The 21,084-nt window shown below is 46.8% G+C and overlaps 1 non-coding gene across 1 annotated transcript; it reads left to right on the forward strand.

The window, feature by feature from the left end:
- Positions 1-908: 908 nt before the first annotated feature.
- On the forward strand, positions 909-1,015 carry LOC138283098 (U6 spliceosomal RNA). The gene has a single exon (XR_011201064.1). It is a non-coding gene; the product is annotated as a U6 spliceosomal RNA (small nuclear RNA).
- The last annotated feature ends 20,069 nt before the right edge of the window (positions 1,016-21,084 follow it).

The raw sequence follows: 21,084 nt of genomic DNA on the forward strand, positions 1-21,084 counted from the left end.
GAAGACACTTTATGATATTTTATGTGATACATAATTTACATGGTAAACATTTCGAAGGCTCAGCTCGTGCAATCTAGGTTTTTAGAGCCAATCCAGCCCCTGGCACCAGCTCTCCCTGTATTTAATTGTGTCACCCATCTTTATCTACAGGTGATGCAGAACTTCTAGTTTTCTGAGACTCAATCCTTCGCTTTCTTGAGCCGGAAGTTTGCTCAGTTTATTGAACAACTCATGACTACAAGTGCCACAATGCATTGAAATAAAAGCAGCCTGGGCAAACTAACCCATTAAAATGAGCAGCCTGGGCGATCCTTCGGCGTGCCCTGCTTCACCGAAAAGTTTTCAGGAATACCACGTATGACTGTGATGCAGAAAAGAGCACACCGCGTGCATACATTTAACTTTTGTTTTATCTTGTTTTGTTTGCAGTAAATTACTCTCGCAGAACCACAAATCCGACTACTTCGAGACCGAGACTGTGAAGCCCCTTATTACTGATTCTTCTTTTATAGCACTAAATCCATGTGCTTGTTTCACACAAAAATCACCTTTCCAAAATGGCCAATTGCAGCGATCTCCACCCCCCCCCCCCCCAACTTCCCCCCAAACAATAGTCCTATCTCTACGTCTTTCGATCTTATGAGTCACTTTCAAAAAGAGATGGAGCCTCCTGTCGTGATGTCATCGGCAATATTTGCATATCCATGATGCACCGCGATTTCAATAGAGTGAAAGGCAATGTTGTTCCTGAGACTTTTCGTTAAAGTGTGAACAATTTACTAGTGACCGAATATTCCCAGTAGCCATTGGCGAACTCACAATTGAAAAATCAACTTTAAACAGACACCCTCACTTTGAAATGTTGAGGAAATGAGACTTTATATAGCAGTTCGTTCCTGTTTTAAGGTGTGCTCGCTTCGGCAGCACATATACTAAAATTGGAACGATACAGAGAAGATTAGCATGGCCCCTGCGCAAGGATGACACGCAAATTCGTGAAGCGTTCCATATTTTGTCCTTGTCATAGACTATCTATGTACATTTTTTTTGTTTGTGTCTATTTTCTGAGAAAAGAGGCGCATTTTATGTGCGCTTTACAGTCGTCGTTTGTTAACTGAAGCCCGCACTAAGCATCTGCTACCTAAGTTAAAAGTTATTTTAGTTTTTCAGTGAACTGCCTTTTCAGTTATTCAGTCGCAGTGCCGGCGGTGGTGCGAGTTCTGTTTAATGTCTCTGTGCTGTCAGGTCTCGTTGTTGTGCGCCGGTGCTGCAGTGACCCTCTGATGTAAAGGGAGTGTGCACACCCGGGGTGCGTGGCTGGACAGACTTTGTTTGCACCCCTTAGGCTGGGCCGTGGAGCTGTGCTCCTTACATACCTTTTCATGCTGTGTGTAGTGTTGGGGCCCTAGGCTCTCATGCTACTAAAATAAGTCACACAGACACAGTGGCATGGTCGGTAGAACTGGCCCTGGGCACGTGCACCCGGCCCTTTTTATTGGCAGGGGTACCTGACCGGTGACCCATGTTTTGGGTGGGTGTGGGGTGTAGATGGAAGGCCAGCCCTCAGCAGAGTGGCTGGCAAAACACTAGAACATGTCCAGCAGGACACTACATTCCTCCAAAACTTTATTGAGGAACAAAACAAAGTCCAACCTGTAAAATAAAACACAGTAACAAAAACACCACCATCAGTCTCTCGTCCTCCAGAAGGCAGGCCTTAGTATTGCAGGGGACAGGTGCAGCTGGAAGCACACAGACACTTCCACACGAGTCCATGATTTAACCAGGTACAACCGGGCACGAACACTGTGCGGAAGAAGTCCGGACTCTGACAGTCAGATGGTTGGTTAAGTGTCCACTGATGCACTGTGGTTCAGTCCTGTGGGCACTCGTGGCGAGGCTGGTGGTGTTTACAGTTCAATTTGTTCGAATAGGGCGTATCATTTGAACTGGGTGTGTCATTCGAATTGGGTGCGTCATTCGAATTGGGTGCATCACGAGCGCTGGTGGAGTCCGCTGTGAATATGCTTGCCGAGACATTCTGGCTTCTTGAAGGCCAATCCCTCGAAGACGGATGACATCTGTGATGGCGTGAAGTCCTCCTCTGAAGCCTTTGTACAGCCTGACACTTTGTTGGCAGAGCTGCTTCCAAACCACCTCTCGTTTGTGGATTCTTCACTCTGGAACTTCCTCGAGGCCTTTTTGGTGGGTTTGCCACGGGATTGGCATGGAGTGTGCTGGGCTGCGTGTGGGCCTTCTGCAGGCCGCTGCAGGCTTTCCGACAAGAGCCACGGTCAAATAATTTGTGCAACCACATGGGCGGATGTTTCGTAGTCAGGGCGCTTGCCAACCTGGACCAGGTGTAGGTGGGCTCTCAGATTGTCTTAGGGAAATTGTCAGGAGGATGTCTAGCTGGTGTTGTGACAATTCACTGAGGACAGTCTTGGTGTGCTGTGACCTGTTGAAGTCTCCATTGCACAGCCTTGCTTGTCTCCTTGACTTCATCGGTGGGGCAATGTCCAGTCCTCTCTCAAGCTTGGGAGGCCCCTTGTCTGGGTTGCCACGGGACTGCTTGTGGTCTGCGCTGGGGCTGCTTGTGTGCCACATAGGGCAGCTGCAAGACCTCCTAGGAGCCACTGCCTAGTCGCTCGTGCAATCACAGGGGTAGATGGGTCTAGTTCACGACTTGCTCTTGCCATCGAGAGCAGGATACAGGCAGGGTGAGCAGGTGGTCATTGGTTGACTGGTTCTTCAGAGCATTAAAGCAGCGATGTAGGACTCCAGTCTGGTTGTTTAACTGCTCCTTTGATGGATACCGTGATGCACATGGCAATGATGGTGCTTGCCATTCGGAGACCTGGACAACAAGTGATGTTGCTGGAGTGAGGGTGATTGGAGGGACTTCGCCATAGCTAGTGCAGTCTTTCTTTTCCTCATGTGCCGATGCTGGCACATGATGCTATCTGCTTTAAGCAGCCGGTGACAGGTGGTTTGGATGGTCACACTTTGACGCGTGGGGCAAGTACACGGTTTGCGCATGGCATCTTACATTTGGTACTCCCGCTGAGCTGTCTCCAGTGACGTCACCGCACCCCGGTGGCTGTCCACGCGAGAGCACCATTATTAAAAAGGAAAGGGGGTGACCGGCAACAATTTGGCACCTTCACTCTCCTTCTCCTCATGGCACACGGCGCGCGACAGCGCCATTATTTAAAAAAGAAAAGGAAAAAGGGGGAAAACGGCCCGGGTCCTTTCTCCCTTCTCTTGGGGCATGATTGCACAATGTTTTTCACACGTGGCCGCAGCATGATAGCACACACTGCGGACCGCATTCCTTTCTTGGGGTGGGGGCGACCGGCCCCAGTCATGGTTTGGCGCCCTGTTCCACACGATGTGCGGCCGCGATTCGCCGACATGGGGAACACCTCGCGCCTCATTTACGGCGTCCGCAGCCATATTGGCAGTGCTGCGGGCGCGCTGTTGGCTTACTGTTTTCTTGTTGGCACACCGCTCACAGGGGGGGTGCGGCCATCAGGGCGCTGCCACTTTTGCATAGAGGGGCGGCAGGATAGTCCCCAGGTCGTGCACTTGCGGGGCTGGGGCTGCGACGGCCTTCTTCTCCCCCAGCAAGTCGTAGAAGATGCTCCTTGCGGCAACATGGGATCGGACCTACTCGTCGCCAATGTAGTGTTGGGGCCCTAGGCCCTCATGTTACTAAAGTAAGTCACACAGACACAGTGGCATGGTCGGTAGAACTGGCCCTGGGCACGTGCGCCCAGCCCTTTTTATTGGCAGGGTCACCTGAGGGGTGACGCCTGTGTTGGGTGGGTGTGGGGTGTAGATGGAAGGCCAGCCCTCAGCAGAGTGGCTGGCAAAACACTAGAACGTGTCCAGCAGGACACTACACTGTGTTATAAAGCGTGCACGTTACTTAAATGTGTCACGACAGCACTGTAGCGCCACACACAGCACTAGAATGACATACCTATCCGAGGCTACATCCGTTTGCACACACGAGACTAACGTGCTTCGCGAAGAACCACAAACCCCTTCATTGCGCTTTGACACCTCACACAGGTATGATGCGCAATACAAACACAATTAAGATTATATCTGCACTTCTGCACTGTTGTTCGTTTGCACTAGAGGTGGGTGTGCCAGGAAATTAACAGAGCCTAGAAAAGGTTCTATCTTGGGTCTTAAGAGCCCATGCACGAGCTGATCCATTAAAATATTTAGCATGTACACTCATTCAACAAACAACATGTAAAGGTAATAGGTTTTATATGTTGACTTAGAATAATTCATGCCCCCGACCCTGACAAAAATGCCCTTAGTGAACTACGAGGCAAGTCAATCTGTACCCTGTATGTGGTCTCCATTCTTATTGTACAAAGAGAAACATTACAGCCTATTTCATCACACACAAGCGGGTTTTGTACAGTGCACATGCTGAACTCACACATTTGAAGGTGTTCTCATATGTGACAATGAAAAGGGAGGCTGTGTGAAACAAAATATTTGTCTAGGATCACACAATTTCTTCAAGCGAGGATTAATCCCAGCTGATCTGATTTTAAGAAGTATTCAGCCACTCAGTGGGTATTTCTTACTCGCCCCCATTTTCCATCAAAGCAGTGCTTTAAATGGGCAGGCCCTGTCCGGTACTGAGTACCTGCACATCTTTAATTAGAAAAGGGCAGTAACTGCACTTGTCAGCCCTGGTACAATACATTGCAGGTACTCTAGAGAGCATTGCATCAAAGGTCATCGCTTTCCAGACACCTGGGGTGTAATTCAAAACTACTCTTTGTTTACACATACATAGCTTACATTTCTATGCTGCAGTTTCTTTGCACACACCTGGCGGCACTTTTACACTATACTTTGCTTGCACGTGGATACACTACTCAGCTAATACTTACTTGCTAATACATTAGGATGAACAGGAGATGCGTAATTCCTTGGCACACATCTGTTTGGGTACCTTGGGTTACCCACATCTTGCGGACACCTATGAAGTCAACTTTTTGCACAATGGTAGGCTAGTAGGCAGTAGGGGGGTGGGTTTGGGGGGAGCTGGAAGAACTAACAAAAATTAATGAATTTGGTCTCACACCGTATCTGGCTCTCCATCTCTCCTTATCCCCCCATTTACATACCCTTTCTCTCTGTCTCCTTCATGCCCCGCCCATACTTATCAATTTTCTGGCTCTCACCTCACATCTTGTCCAGTTTCACCAATCTCCTTCTGACACTATGCCCTACAACTCTTCCTCTGTCATCTCACTGCTTAGGAAGTGGCGCCTGTTGAATCAATCAACCAATCAATCAAGGAGGATTTCTAAAGAAACCCTAAGTCCACCAGGAGTAACAGAGACCGGCCCCTCTCACAGTGCTGTATCAGATGATGAGGTAGCAGGGTGCCTATGACACTGAACCAGTGACTAATTTGTAAATAAAAATGTGTTGGTGCCCAAAGCCTTCCTCTGAAACACACGACTGCTACATTTCAATCAATCAAATAATTTCTAAAGCACACTACTCACCCAGTAGGGTCTCAAGGCGCTGTGGGGGGGGGAGGTACTGCTCAAAAAGCAATGTTTTGAGGTGCTTTCTGAAGGTTAGGAGGTCCTGGGTCTTGCGTAGGTTGGTGGGAAGGGAGTTCCAGGTCTTGGCGGCAAGGTGGGAGAAGGATCTGCCGCCGGAGGTGGTGCGTTGGATGTGGGGGACTGTAGCGAGGGCGAGGTTGGCGGAGCGGAGCTGTTGAGTTGGTTTGTGGAAGTTGATTTGTTGGTTGAGGTAGGCCAAACCAGTGTCGTGGAGGGCTTTGTGAGCGTGGACAAGGATTTTGAAAATGATCCTTTTGTTGATGGACAGCCAGTGTAGGGATCTGAGGTGAGATGTGTTCGTGGCGAGGGAGGTTGAGGATGAGATGTGCGGCTGCGTTCTGGATTCGCTGAAGTTTTCTCTGAAGCTTGGCTGTGGTCCCTGCATAGAGGGCGTTGCCGTAGTCCAGTGTGCTGCTTATGAGGGCGTGGTTGACCGTTCTTCTTGTTTCTAACGGAATCCATTTGAAAGTCTTGCGTAGCATGCAGAGGGTGTTGAAGCAGGAGGATGATATGGCATTGATTTGCTGAGTCATGGAGAGAGATGAGTCCAGTATGATGCCACGATTGCGTGCGTGGGTGGTGGGTGTTGGAGGTGGTTCAAGGGTGGTGGGCCACTAAGAGTCGTTCCAAGCTGTCTTGTTGGGACCGAAGATGATGATCTCTGTTTTTTCTGAGTTCAATTTGAGGTGGCTTGCTGTCATCCAGTTAGCGATGTCGAGGAGTCCAGCGTGTAGGTTATTTTTGGCGGTAGATGGGTTCCTAGTGAGGGAGGTGATGAGCTGGGTGTCGTCAGCGTATGAAATGATGGTGAGGCCGTGGGGGTGGAGGATGTTGGTGAGAGGAGCCATGTAGATGTTGAAAAGGGTGGGGCTGAGGAAGGATCCTTGGGGGACCCCACAGATGGTCTTGGTGGCTATAGACCAGAAAGGAGGGAGGCAAACTCTTTGGGTTCTTTCGGAGAGGAAGGAGGTGAGCCAGTCCAGGGCTTTGTGGCGAATTCCGGCATCGAAAAGGCGTGTGCGGAGGGTTTGGTGGCATACTGTGTCAAAAGCTGCGGAGAGGTGTAGGAGGATGAGGGCGACGGTTTCGCCCTTGTCCAATCTGGTCCTGATGTTGTCTGTACAGGCGATGAGGGCCAGCACGGAATACTGAGGTTGCGTAATTCTGAAGCCATCTCGGGCCTCCTCAGTCTATTTGAAGCCACTCCCTGCCCTTTCAGCTCACATTTGCAGCTTTCTCCCTTAGTGACCCTTTTTAGTTTTTCTTTTCCTCCGTCTTTCCCATATGTGTCTTTTGCTTGCATTAAATGTTTGAGGCAGAAGAATAAGCATCGGCCCTCAAAAATAAGTGCCGGTGCTCAGCACCGGAAACATTAAGCACAAATTAAGCACTGCACTGAAGTCTTGTCTTTACTCTATAATCTATGGCATAGAACTCTCTTAGCAGTTTTCCATTTTCACTGATTTTTACAGATAAATACAGACAGAAAATAATGTATTTCCAGTCTGTATTTATTTTTGACAGAAAATAATGTCTTTTATGTCTGTATTTATTTTTAAAAGCAGAAACATACTGAAAATTGTGCTTCTTGTGAGTGACTGTCCATGCTGTCTTTCGTGAATTGCAGGCCAACTGCTGAGCAGATAGAGAGTCTGGGGAGTTAAAAACAGGATGAAATTTCCTTAAACATATATACGAACTATAATGGTAATGTTTACCTGTGGTTGTAATTTTGTTATATTTGGCTGCTTATGTTGCTAAAGGGCGACAGGCATATATGAGTGCATGTTCATCAGTTAATTAAATGTGGAAATGTGCCATTCTACGACTCCATTTAATCTCAAAACACAAAGTAAATATGGATAAATACCAATAAGATCACCAGAAATAAATATGGATAAATACAGACGAAAATGTTAAAAAATAAATACCATAAAACCCTAATCATGATATTGAATGCTATGAGCCACCCCTCGTCTTTCGTAGACTTATCCTGCTGTCACAATGCCACAGTCCCTGAACAGTGCTATTCAATCCCAACCTGCTCTTGCATAAAAAGCTGAGATTTAGGCCTGGCTCCAGCACCAAGGCCCATATTACAAGCATCATGGAATCTGGTGTGGTTATAGGAGGAGGACGGATTGTATGATTCTGGCTGATACCCCTGCACCAAAAGCCAATAGATACTAAGTATTGCCAGTGGATTGGGGTATAACTGCCCGGTGGGTCCTTTTCCGGACAGTTTTCCCTGATTCTGGAGAAAAACACAGATATGTTGGGCCGGATCTGAGCAGAAAGTGTCAGCATTAAGGATGGTGGGAGGTGGGTAGGTGTTGTAAGGGCAGAGGTGCAGGACAGAGTTGATCCAGTCTAGGGGAAGCATTCTGTGTTACTTCCATACTGCTGTACTATCCAGGCTGTCAATCAATCAATCAATCATTGCATTTGGACAGCGTGCTACTCACACATGAGGGTCTCAAGGCGCTTGAGGGGGCGGTGGGGGAGCTGCTACTGCTTGAACAGCCAGGCCTTGAGGAGTCTCCTGAAGGTCAGCAGGTCCTTGGTCTGACGTAGGTGGATAGGGAGGGTGTTCCAGGTCTTGGCAGCGAGGTAGGAGAATGATCTGCCGCCAGTTGTTGACCTGTGGATGTGTTGGATGGTGGCGAGGTCGGCGGAACGGAGCTATCGTTCGGGTGTAGAAGGTGAGACGATCATTGAAGTACGCTGGTCCGGCGTTGTGGAGTGCTGTGTGGGCGTGGGTTAGGAGTTTGAATGTGATCCTTTTGTTTGACGAGGAGCCAGTGTAGGTCTCTCAGGTGGGCTGTGATGTGGCTGTGCGGGGGATGTCGAGGATGAGGCGTGCGGAGGCGTTCTGTATCCATTGCAGTCTTTTCTGGAGAGCGGCCATGGTTCCCGCATAGAGAGCGTTGCCGTAGTCTAGTCTGCTGCTGATGAGGGCAACGGTGACCGTCCTTCTAGTTTCGGTAGGGATCCACCTGTAGATTTTGCAGAGCATGCAGAGGGTGTTGAAACAGGAGGATGAGACGTCGTTGACTTGTTGGGTCATGGAGAGCGATGAGTCAAGGATAAAACCCAGGTGGCGGGTGTGGTTGGTGGGTGTTGGTGCGGCTCCCAGCGTGGGTGGCCACCAGGAGGCGTCCCAGGTAGAGGGGGTGGGGCCCAGGATGAGGACCCCGGTCTATCTGAGTTCAGCTTTAGGCGACTGTTCTTCATGCAGTTGGCGACGGCCTTCATACCTTCGTGGACGTTGGTTTTGGTGGTGGCTGGGTCCTTGGTGAGGGAGAGGATCAGCTGGGTGTCGTCGGCGTATGAGACAACGTTGAGGTTGTGAGATCGGACGATTTTGGCGAGCGGTGCCATGTAGATGTTGAAGAGTGTCGGGCTGAGGGAGGAGCCCTGTGGTACGCTGCAGATGGTCTTAGTGGCTTCAGATCGGAATGGAGGGACGCGGACTCTCTCTGTTCTGTCGGAGAAGAAGAAGGTGATCCAGTCCAGGGCTTTGTCGTGGATCCTTGCGTTGTGGAGGCATGTGCGCAGGATGTGGTGGCAGACGGTGTCAAAGGTGGGCGAGAGGTCAAGGAGGATGAGGGCTGCGGTTTCGCCTTTGTCCAGGAAGGTCCTGATGTCGTCGGGGGCAGCGCTGAGGGCGGTCTCGTGCTGTGATTGCTGCGAAAGCCAGACTTCCCCTGCAGTAGTACAGACTGGCTGGTCTCTCAGGACTGGAACTGCCTGGTCCAGAACTTGAGGACCTGATATTTCCGGTATCCAGAGAGACTTGGAATTGTGAGATGCAGAATTTCACCTGGAATTATCGCCCTGGTGAAACTTACAAATGGTTAGTGCTCTAAGCTTCCTGACCTGACTCTAAAGTAGCCCTCTGATGTAAAGGACTGAAGACTTCCTGTGCAGCAAATTTCACAACTACTGACAAAGAGAGAGGAGGTCATGAAAATAGGGCATCAGCAGCGATGGACAGCGGTCACTCATAGCCAATCAGAGTGTAATTTGGTTGAGGTGCAAGGTGGGCTTGGTGTCTGTTTGTACTGGTGTGACAGGTGCAAATACGATAAAAGAATCAGCATTAGGATTTGTTTTTCAGACTGAAGGCGAGTCTGGAAAGAAGGGTGCAAAAAACTACATAAATAGGTTGTGTGAGGGACAATGTGGGTGGTGGCACTTCAATCCAAAAATGAGAGTTTCATCAGTACATTCTATCCGTAGGTGGCACGGTATATGTACACCATGCATAAGGATGCACTGCAGAGACAGATTTAGGTGGAGGAGGCGTGCTACAAAAATGGCACAGCTCTTGCATCAGTAAACCAGAGTTTAATGAGTCGAGTTTTAGGAAGCAGTTAAAGACTTTGCTGTTCACTTAGCTCAGTTAGGATAGAAGTATTATTGTCCGGCACTGTGGTTAGCCATGCACTTTAGAAATGCCAAGAACAGAACAGAACAGTGTAATGAGTGAATAAGAGCAGTAGAGGAACAGAGGCTCTAAGAGAGAGAGATGAAAAGAGGCGAGTGAGACAGAATATGCAGGAAGGCTTGTCATTAATGAGGGCCACTGGCAAGAGCATTATCCAGCATAAAGATGAATCCACCACACCTTCCACCACTGTTCCCTGTGACCAACTGCGGACATGTGCTCTGCAGCTTTCAGTGATGTAATCAATAATGTCATTTGAGATGTCATTAGTGACGTCATAAATTATGTCACAGAACTTGTCACGAGTGTTGTTATATGTGAAGTCATAAGCAGGGCGTGACGGGGCGCAAGTTATAGTTAGCGCTGCTAACTATTACTGGTGAATTTCTGCATTTATTATGTCAAAATCTTAATGTTACCATTGACAAATTCGCCTTACTCTAACAGTACTTTAACCTTAGTTTTTCAGTGAATTTCTAAGGTTTTATTTAAAAAAAAAAAAAAGATCTTTTTATCACACCTAATTAGAACATTAATTTAACCTTTGTTTCTCAGAAGAATTTTTAGTTTTTTTTAACATAAGTAATACTTAATTACCGCACTTAAATGCAACCGTTCCTTCGTGCGGCAGGGTGGGAAGGTCTGGGGGGGATAAGGCTGGCTGCCAGGCCTGGCCTCTAGAGGCTCAGGGAGGGGAGCCATGCAGCTCCCCTGCCCTTTATAAAATCAGCCCTGAGGGTGGGCTCCCTGGGGCATAAGATATTAAAATGAGGCCTGGCCGCCATTTTTTTATTTCAATCATGTGACAGTCTTGCTGGATCGCAGCATAGTTTACTGATTTTTTTTCTATTTTGGCACAATGGGGGGGGAGCTGTACCTCTGGGGCCCGCCATGGGGCCTAGCGGTTAGGCTATCCGTACTATGGCCCCTTAGAATATTTTTTTAACTTAAGGACAGGGGACATAGGACCAGATATACAAAGCTTTTTTTAGGTCGCAAATGGTCCGATTCGCAGAATTAGACCGTTTACAACCGGAAAAAAGCATTTTAAAATGTACAAAGGCCATATTTGTGATTTGGTAACTTATTACCAAATCGCAAATAGGGTTTGCAATTCAGTATTAGGAAGGGGATGTGGTTTAGGGCATCCCTTCTTAATACCAAATCGCACTGGTATGTGTGAATGTTGCAAAACATTCAGATTTTAACGCCTACTTCAAGTAGGTGGTAACCCATTTGCAAATGACGGGACCCCTTCCCCTTTGAGAATGGTTGTAAAATTATTTTTTAAGAGCAAGCAGTGGTCCCTTAAAAAATGAAAAGAAAACCTTTAATTTTTCTTTTTGAAACACATCTAATTTTTCCTTAAGGATAATGGGCTGCATTAAATATATATATATATATATATATATATATATATATATATTGCTTTATTTAAAAGCAATCAGAGACATGGTGGTCTGCAGACCCCAGCAGGGCACCATCCCTGTGATTTTTGTGGTTCCCAATTGGTTGCAAAGCAATACCTACCTCATAAATATTAATGAGGTAGGTCTATTTGCAACCCTCTGGGAATTGCAAAATGTGTCAAAAACACATTAGTACATGGGTGTTTGTGATTACCAAATAGTGAATCACAAAAATTTGCTTTGGTAATCGTAAAGTCGAACCAATATACATCCAGCCCTAAGCCCTCGTTTCCTGTAAAGGCTGCCAGCTGTATCTTTCTCATGTTGCTGGCAGCCAGTCACAGCGCTTGCTCTTGTGAGAGTCTGACAACCGTGGGAGTGAGATGGCCCAAGGAAAATTAAGCTCCCTTGAGTTAAAAGAATGCTCCATTTTTAAACTGGTGCTCCCGTGAGAGTCTCTTAAGACTCTCACAGACACACCTTCCAGAAATCTATATTCTTTTACTCTTAATTTCTCAAAAACTAGTGAACGAATTTACACCAAACCACGAAAAGCACAATCTGTGGGCCAAGATTTAGCCTCCTGACAAATTTGGTGAAATTCCATTTATGAGTTTTAATGTAGCCCGTCTTAAAGAAGTCCATAGAATATACATGGGGATTTTGCTTTTTGGGACCCCCCACTTTTTTGTCGGCTCCTGTTAGAAATGTGGTCTCTAGATGGCAGTTGGTTTGCACCCTGTCCAAGTAGGGACCCTCACTCTAGTCAGGATAAGGGAGATACCCGCTCAGATAACCCCTGCTCACCCCCTAGGTAGATTGGCACGAGCAGTCAGGCTTATCTCAGAAGTAATGTGTAAAGCATTTACACATAACACACAGTAATAAGTGAAAACACTACAAAAGGACACCACACCAGTTTTAGAAAAATAGGCCAATATTTATCTATATAAAACAAGACCAAATACGATAAGAATCCAACATACAGTAAGAAAAATATGAATTAAACAAGATTTACTCAAAACTACAGTTCCTTGAAGTCGATAGCTCCACCTGGGGCTATGACGGCGTCGTGATCAACAAAACCAACAGTTCAGGCCAGCCGCGGCGTTGGGGGCCAGCTACGGTGTCAGGAACACCCGCAAACAGTACCTTGGATTTGCAAGGCGTCATGATCCTCGCGATGAGCTCCGGAGGGCGGCGTCACTGACGTTGCGGTGTCGGGTCCGGAGTCGGTGCAGGAGTCGTCGGGCCCTTGAGGTCACACGCATTGCAGATCGAACTCCAGGCTGATGAAGTCAGGTGCGCCGGTGTGGATGGCGTCGGGGCTGCGGTGTGAAGTGGGACGATGCAACGTGTGGTGCCCACAGCTCACGGTGCAGGCAGCGGCACGGTAATGGCGTCCAGCAGCGTCGGTGAGACCAGGGCTGCGGTGTGAAGTGGGACGGTGCGACGTACAGTGTCCACAGGTCACGGTGTAGGCAGCGGTGTCGTCATTGCTGAAGTGCTGTCGTCGGTAGGCCCAAGCCAGCGGTGCGGGACGGTGCTTCGTGACCCTCACAAGCGGTGTCCACAGGCCACGGTACAGGCAGGATGCCTGGTGACGACACCGGAGTCGATGGTGCTGGCGTCAGTGGACCGGGGCTGTGGCGCGGGATGGGACGGTGCTTTGTGTACCTCACGAGTGGTGTCCACGGGCCAGGCGCAGGCAGCGGCACCGGTGTCAGCAAGAGCGGCATCGTGGGGGATGTCCAGACTGCGGTGTGAGCAGGCGATGCCGGAGTGAGGGGCCCACAGGTCGCGGTGCGAGCAGCGGCTCGGTGAAGTCGTCCAATGACACCATCGGTGAGGCCAGGGTCACGGTGCGAAACGGGTCAATGCGACTCCGTGTGGCATCGGCAGGTCACAGTGCAGGCCAGCGGCATCGTTGTTGGCGTTGCAGTGGTTTCTCCTCTTGAACAGCACAAAACACACAGTTTCCAGTGCTGCAGGTCGAGGAAACTGAAGTCTTTGTTGTCCCTGAGACTTCCAACAGGAGGCAAGCTCTACTCCAAGCCCTTGGAGAATTTTCTCAAGCAGGACACACAGCAAAGTTCACCCTTTGCACTCTTTTCAGGCAGAAGCAGCAACTGCAGGCCAGTCCAGCAAAGCAACACAGCAAAGGGATAGTACTCCTCCTTCAGCTCTTCAGCTCTTCTCCTGGGCAGAGGTTCCTCTTGATTCCAGAAGGATTCTAAAAGTCTGGGGATTTGGGTCTGCTTCTTATACCCAGTTCTGCCTTTGAAGTTTGCAAACTTCAAAGCAAAGTCTCAAGTTTTTTGCAAGATCCTTCCTTGTCCAGGCCAGGCCCCAGACACTCACCAGGGGGTCGGATCCGGCATTGTGTGAGGGCAGGCACAGTCCTTTCAGGTGTGAGTGACCTCTCCTCCCCTCCCCTCCAGCACAAATGGCTAATCAAGATATGCAGGCTACACCCCAGCCCCCTTTGTGTCACTGTCCAGAGGAGAGGTGTGAACAGCCCAACTGTCAAACTGACCCAGACACGGAATCCACAAACAGGCAGAGTCACAGAATGGATTAAGCAGGAAAATGCCTACTTTCTAAAAGTGGTATTTTCAAACGCACAATCTTAAAATCAACTTTACTAAAAGATGTATTTTTAAATTGTGAGCTCAGAGACCCCAAACTCCACATGTCCATCCGCTCCCAAAGGGATTCTACACTTTAATCAGATTTAAAGGTAGCCCCCATGTTAACCTATGAGAGGCACAGGCCTTGCAACAGTGAAAAACGAATTTAGCAATATTTCACTGTCAGGACATATAAAACACATTACTATATGTCCTACCTTAACCATACACTGCACCCTGCCCTTGGGGCAACCTAGGGCCTACCTTAGGGGTGCCTTACATGTAAGAAAAAGGAAGGTTTAGGCCTGGCAAGTGGGTACACTTGCCAAGTCGAAGTTACAGTCAAAACTGCACACACAGACACTGCAGTGGCAGGTCTGAGACATGATTACAGAGCTACTTATGTGGGTGGCACAACCAGTGCTGCAGGCCCACTAGTAGCATTTGATGTACAGGCCCTGGGCACCTCTAGTGCACTTTACTAGGGACTTACCAGTAAATCAAATATGCCAATAATGGATAAATCAATAAACAGTACAATTGTTATAGGGAGCAGTTGCACTTTAGCACTGATTAGCAGTGGTAAAGTGCATAGAGACAATAAACCAGCAAAAACAGACCTGAAGAAATAGGAGGAAGAAGGCAAAAAGTTTGGGGATAACCCTGCAAAAAGGGCCATTTTCAACAGCCCCCTTGACGGATCACAATTTTCCAGGAAGGAGCTGAGGTGGATGAACTTTTTTGTTTGGAAAGTTTTGTGAAGAGTGGCCAAACTGGGCCAAAGTTATTGGCAAACTAAGAAACCCTCTATCTATGGAAAAGGAGACCTAACTATACCTACCCAGTGGCAGCTGCCACTAGGTTTTATATATATATATATATATATATATAATATTTATTTTACATTATATTACTTATTATTCCCACTCCAAACCGCGCAACAACAGCAAAAGTGTTGCACTTCAAAGGGGTACAATTTACTGTTCCCACTCCAATCTGTGCAACGGTAGGGAAAGCGTTGCACTTTGGATGAGTGAATCTTACTAGGCTCACTCCAAACAAAACAGTAGGGAATGTGTTGAACTTCGGAGGGTATAAATTTACTATTCTCACTCCAAACAGGACAACAGCAGGCAACGCACTGGATTTCAAAGACTGCAACAGTAGGGAAAGTGTTTGGAGGGGTAAAGTTTAGTATCCCCACTCCAGTCTCTGCAACAGTAGGAAAAGTGTTGCATTTCGGTGGGATCGAATGTACTCTTCCCACTCCAAACAGACCAACAGTAGGGAAAGTGCTGAACTGTAAAGAGATTCTTACTGCATTCTAAGCAAGAGTAGGGAACATACTTCACACATATCACATATCTATGAATATAGGAAAAAAATATTAAACTCATAATAAAAAATAAATTAGGTGTTGGAGGGTGCTCCTTACTAGAGCTGCTCTCCACCTAAACTTGGGAACTACCCAGAATTCTCTATTCTTTTTTGCATATATATATATATATATATATATATAGAGAGAGAGAGAGAGAGAGAGAGAAAGATATATATATATATATACACACATATATATATCTATATATTGATATATAGATAGATAGATATATATCTTTACAATAAAGAGGCGACACAAAATATACAAAAAGCATTTTGAAATTCCAATCAAAGGAGATATTTAGTTGCATGAGTTTTTTTTCTTAACAAACAAGAACGCAGCCAAAATATTGTGCCCAAATCAGCGTTTCATCAGGCCATAAAACATTTGAGCAATCCAAAGTATCTAATCTGCAGCAATGCCAGCACGTATGATGACAGTGGTCTTCCAATTTGCCCACCAAAATCCACTTTAAGCAAAATTAATCCTTATTGTGTCCAAATTTCAATAATTGTCGAGGAACTCAAGGTTAGAATATGGGTATTCACCTCCTCAGTACAGCTGAATGCGTATAGGACTCACAGCGTCTTTGATGTCAGCTGTATTTTGCAAGAGAGTCAAGCGTTAAAGTGTTCTGTGAACCCAGCGGGTTCATCTGTAGTGGGAAGGTAGAACGTTTTTATGTCACTAATAGGTTACTTACTCTTCAAAGGGAACCATTTGTGCAATTTGAGTTTTTGAGTGAAAAGAGAACGGTCAATACGACTGTGTGCAATCATTAAACGCATTAGTTGGGCAGAAAGATAGTCCTTTTTTAAATAATCCCACCTCAATATTATTTCACCTATTGGTCAGTAGATTTACCAAAATGATGCTATCATCGTCCATTGGCTTGTCTTGTGTGCCCTTCTAACAATTCCCATGGGAGACGTTTTCCTGTTCTGTTTTCTTCTCCTGGTCTTTTTCCGTTTTTGCCTCTTCCTTCTTGCCTGTCTTTTATCCAGTTTTGCTGGTTTCATTCTTTTCCCATCAGGAAAACCAGAAAGGGAGCACCCTGCCTCATACTCCAGCATGCAGTCAGCCCCAGTGCATCATGGTAAATGCAGTAGAAGTTCAGTTTTCATCCTTAAAGTAAACTAATGTTTTTCACCTTAGTAGGTGCAGCAAGTGCTGTAAATCTCTGGACACGTGTTTCTGGGTAAGCCCTTATTTATTTTCCCTGCAGTCTGAATTCCTCCCATAAATTTGATGTTTTTGTTGCTTCCCCTGGTTGAAGGGCCAATGATATCATCCATAGAAACATCACTCCCACTGAATTCACAGTTCTCACTCCACACAGTTGTATTATTAGTGTTCAGAGATTGAAGGTTGTGTGATGTTTGTTAATTCCTTCTAAACCCGTCATATTTGTAACTAAATGTTAGGACTCTGCCTGTCTCATAGCCTTTCTCATTGCGTTGTTTCTTAAGTTGTATATCTCATAGATGCCAAGGTTTCAGATTGTTATGTGTGAAATTTTCATAATTTCAGTGTATTTATGAGTGACATTTCAACGATTATGAGTGACACTTTCTCGCAAGCAAAATCAAGCAATGAAGATGAGCGATACATATAGATATAAAAAATTACACCCATTTGAGCAATAAGAAACTCTAAAAGTTTAAAACTGCTGCAAAGCACCAGAAATGGAAGGGCACTAACATAATGTCCTTGTAACCTCATCGACCTGTAAAACAAATGTATTATTTATTGAAAGCATCCTCCACCCCCTCAGCTCAGCGCCAGGTGCCATGCCAGAAGTTCCACGAGTAACAAAAGGATTTGTGTGACAAAAGCAGAGACTCACAGCTATCCTTGTAAAATACAGTTCTGTGAATAAGCATGGTTCATGTTCTTTGCAGCAGGCACATTAATCCTCTGTGATACTTTATGATGAGTGAAACTGCCCTTAAACTAAACCCTGATCTCACTCCACAGGAAAATTATTCACCAGAGTTATCTTAACATTTTTATTGTTGCCTGAAACATCCTGGACACGCAGGGAATCCAGCCTCAGACTCACGTCATGACTGGACACAACCCCTAGGGACCCCACAGCACGTGTGTCAAGGTCAGGGGATCAGACATTGTCCTAATATTTTAATTGGCGCTGGGTGGCACCAATAACTCAGGGGGGCCTGGGCTGGCAGGAAATTGACACAAAAAAACATCCTGCATAATGGTTACAGTACAAGCAATTAAGTCACAAGTCAAATCTGTAATTGACAAGTGGAAAATAGGCATGCATTTGGTAGATTGTGCGCTATACAATTACCTTTTAACATTACCGGTATTCTAAATCTCTTCCGTGCAGTAGACAGTATATTATAGATGTTGCCACAACAGAGCAGAATATGAAGCTTTTTCCTTTCAGACGTTCTTTCACTTAGTTTCTGTTTGTAAACTACGATCTTGCTTTCCTGACTAAAATGTGTGCAAAGCTAGTCACATAGTGGGCGTATCTGCTGTGTATTCACAGCTATAAAGTAATTTTCTGCTGCAATAATACAGAGCAGCGCCGCGTTTGCGGTAACTGTAGACTTCCTGCTTTTGTTCACCCAGGCTCAGCACACGCAGGTGCTTAAGGTTCTAAAATGCGTGATAATGCATTTTAATGCAGAGATGCGGACCACCACATTAAAATGCGTTAGTGTAACGCTTGTTGCGTGGTACTTGGCATGGCTGATATCTGTTTCCAGTATTGTCATTTTCTCAGTGATTTCCAGCATCTGTTAATCAAAAGATTCTTTATTATCTGTAACTTGTAATTCTTGTTTTAAGTTCTTAATTAGTATCCGACCCGTTAGAGCTATTGGCGGCCCATTCGTGAGGCATTTCCGGGTTGGCGCTCGTAGAAAGGGGCAATAAGAATGCACAGACCTCTTGGAATTCCGCCACATTCCGAAGACTTGTACAAAGTCACAGGTTCCCACCACTTAGTTATTTCCTGCCGCGTGAATTTTACTAGTCTAAAATATTTTTGCCTCATAGTTAATTCGGTAGCTCCTCGCCTCCCGTGGTTCTACTGCTACTTGCATGGGCAACCAGTTCATCCGCTTCCTTCTTCCCGGCTGCATCGCCCGCATCCATAATGCAGTTAGGGGTCGGGGGGACGAAGGTCCCCACACTCTGTATCTAAAACTCAATATACAGGGCGCACAGCTGCGCGTGAAACCAATTGCTGAAATGTGCACAATAAGTCAAGGCGCTACCTGCTGTCCACAATATACACTCCCGCCCACCTCTTTCTGGATTAGTTTGTGAAAAATATGCTCTGGGCCTCTGTGACTTAACAGGGACAATCATAAATTGTGAGTACGGTAAAAAAAATCTTTTTTGTTTGTAAATATGTTTACCTGGCTGTGTCTATGAGCCTCGCTATTGGTGTACCAGTGATCATCCGGACTTTGATTGTCTGAAGTTATGAGAGAATACTGAGGTCAGTGCTTAATTTGTAATACAGTAAGTGCCAGGGCCCTTGTCAAGAGGCCACTGCAGGTTGAACCACCCATTAGGCCTACAAGCGCTGCCAACAACAGTATCTACACCAGGCGCGGTCCGTCTTTTTGGGTGGAGAGGCCACGCCCCCCCACCTTTTGCCCCTCATGAAGAGTGTCTGTCAGGCAGAACAAAGATCCGCCTGACAGAAACTCTTCATGCTCAGGTCAGGCAGCTAGGAGCAGACATGCGTGATTTGCGCAGACTCCTGGCTGCCTGAGCTGAACTTTGCTGGGCTGAGGAGATCACAGCTCCTATGGGCGTGACCTCCTCGGCTCAGCAAAGGTGCCTCGAGGCCCTCCCCTGGGTGACGAGGAAAGTGTCACCCATTAACACTCACCCTGGGCGCTTCAGGTATTGACCCCTGAAGGGCCCAGGGCGAGTGTCAATAAGTGACACTTTGTCACAGAGTGGGGTGGGGTCAGCAGTCTCACTGACCCCATCCCACTCTGTGCCAAGGCTGGGACTGCTGCCTAGGGTCAGCCAATGAGTGAAGGCAGCAGTTCCAACCCTCCTGGGACCTCGAGGCTGAAGGTAAGTGTGTGTGTGTGATGTTTTAAAATGAATGTTTGGTGCGTGCGTGCATGTTTGAATGGTATGAGTATTGTTAATGGATGTGCGTGCGTGCATGCGTGTGTGAGAGAATGAGTGTGTGATGTTTTAAAATGAATGTTTGGTGCGTGCATGTTTGAATGGTATGAGTGTTGTTAATGGATGTGCGTGCATGCATGTGTGTGTGTGAAAGAATGAGTGTGTGTGAACTTTTAAAATGAATGTTTGGTACGTGCGTGCATGTTTGAATATTATGAGTGTTGTTAATGGATGTGCGTGCGTGTCTGTGTGTGAAAGAATGAGTGTGTGTGTGTGTGTGTGTGTGTGTGCTTCCCGCCCGCCCCCCTCCCTCCTAAAGCTGCCGGCCGCCACTGATCTACACAGCTACTAACCATTGTAGGAGGCTGGCCTGGCTTGTAGTGGGTACCAGAGGTACTTACACCTTGTGCCAGGTCCAGTTATCCCTTATTAGTGTAGAAGAGGTGTTTCTAGCAGCTTAGGCTGATAGAAGGTAGCTATGGCAAAGCAGCTTAGGCTGAACTAGGAGACATGTAAAGCTCCTACTATACCACTGGTGTCATATGCACAATATCATAAGAAAACATAATACACAGATATACTAAAAATAAAGGTACTTTATTTTTATGACAATATGCCAAAAGTATCTCAGTGTGTACCCTCAGTATGAGGATAAGATATATACACAAGATATATGTACACAAACCAAAATTATGCAGATAATAGCAAAAGGAAGTAATGCAAGCAGTGTAAAGTTACAGTAGATTGCAATAGGAGCACATAGGTATAGGTGTTACGACTCGGTCGTCCCATCTCTAGGGGGCGCTGTACGGGGACTGTCGGAAGCCTGGGAATCACCTAGAACAGTTATCTAAAGTCCCTTGCTGACTCCGGTTTGTTTCTCTTTTGGCCATGGTATACTTTTGTAGTACTACATTTGCTTCCTGGGACTGCAAATCCCATAATGCACAGCTTGGTAGTCAGGAAAGCCCGGATTCTGTTTCCCATTGTTTTCCATGGGAGAAGTCCAGTTGCTCCTTTTCACTGGATCCTCTCCTTCAGGACTTGCAAGTGTCTGAAACTACACACACCTGAGACCTCTCCTGTGCAGCCCAGCTTGGAACTGCTTATAAGCAGCCATTTCCTCAAGATCCCCGTCGTGCATTGGATTTTGATTCCTTTGTGTTACAGACCCTTTGTCGGATGGAGTTCCAGTTTTGTTCCTGTTCCTGTTCTGTTCCAGCTTGATCCTGTTTCCTGTTTCTCTGCCCTGCTCCTGATTGTTCCAGCCAGAGTCTGCTCCCTATCTCTTAGCCTTGTACCTGTTTGTTTCTTCCAGAGCCTGCTCCCTGTTTCTCTGCCCTGCTCCTGCCTTGTTTTAGCCTGAACCTTCTCTCTGTTTCCCAGTCCTGTTTACTGCTCATTTCCTACTCCCTGTATTCCAGCCCTGTCCTTGCCTGTTCCAGCCAGAGCCTGCTCTCAGTTTCCCAGTCCTGTC

The sequence above is a fragment of the Pleurodeles waltl genome, chromosome 2_2, assembly GCF_031143425.1.
Source record: "Pleurodeles waltl isolate 20211129_DDA chromosome 2_2, aPleWal1.hap1.20221129, whole genome shotgun sequence".
Lineage (NCBI taxonomy): Eukaryota > Metazoa > Chordata > Amphibia > Caudata > Salamandridae > Pleurodeles > Pleurodeles waltl.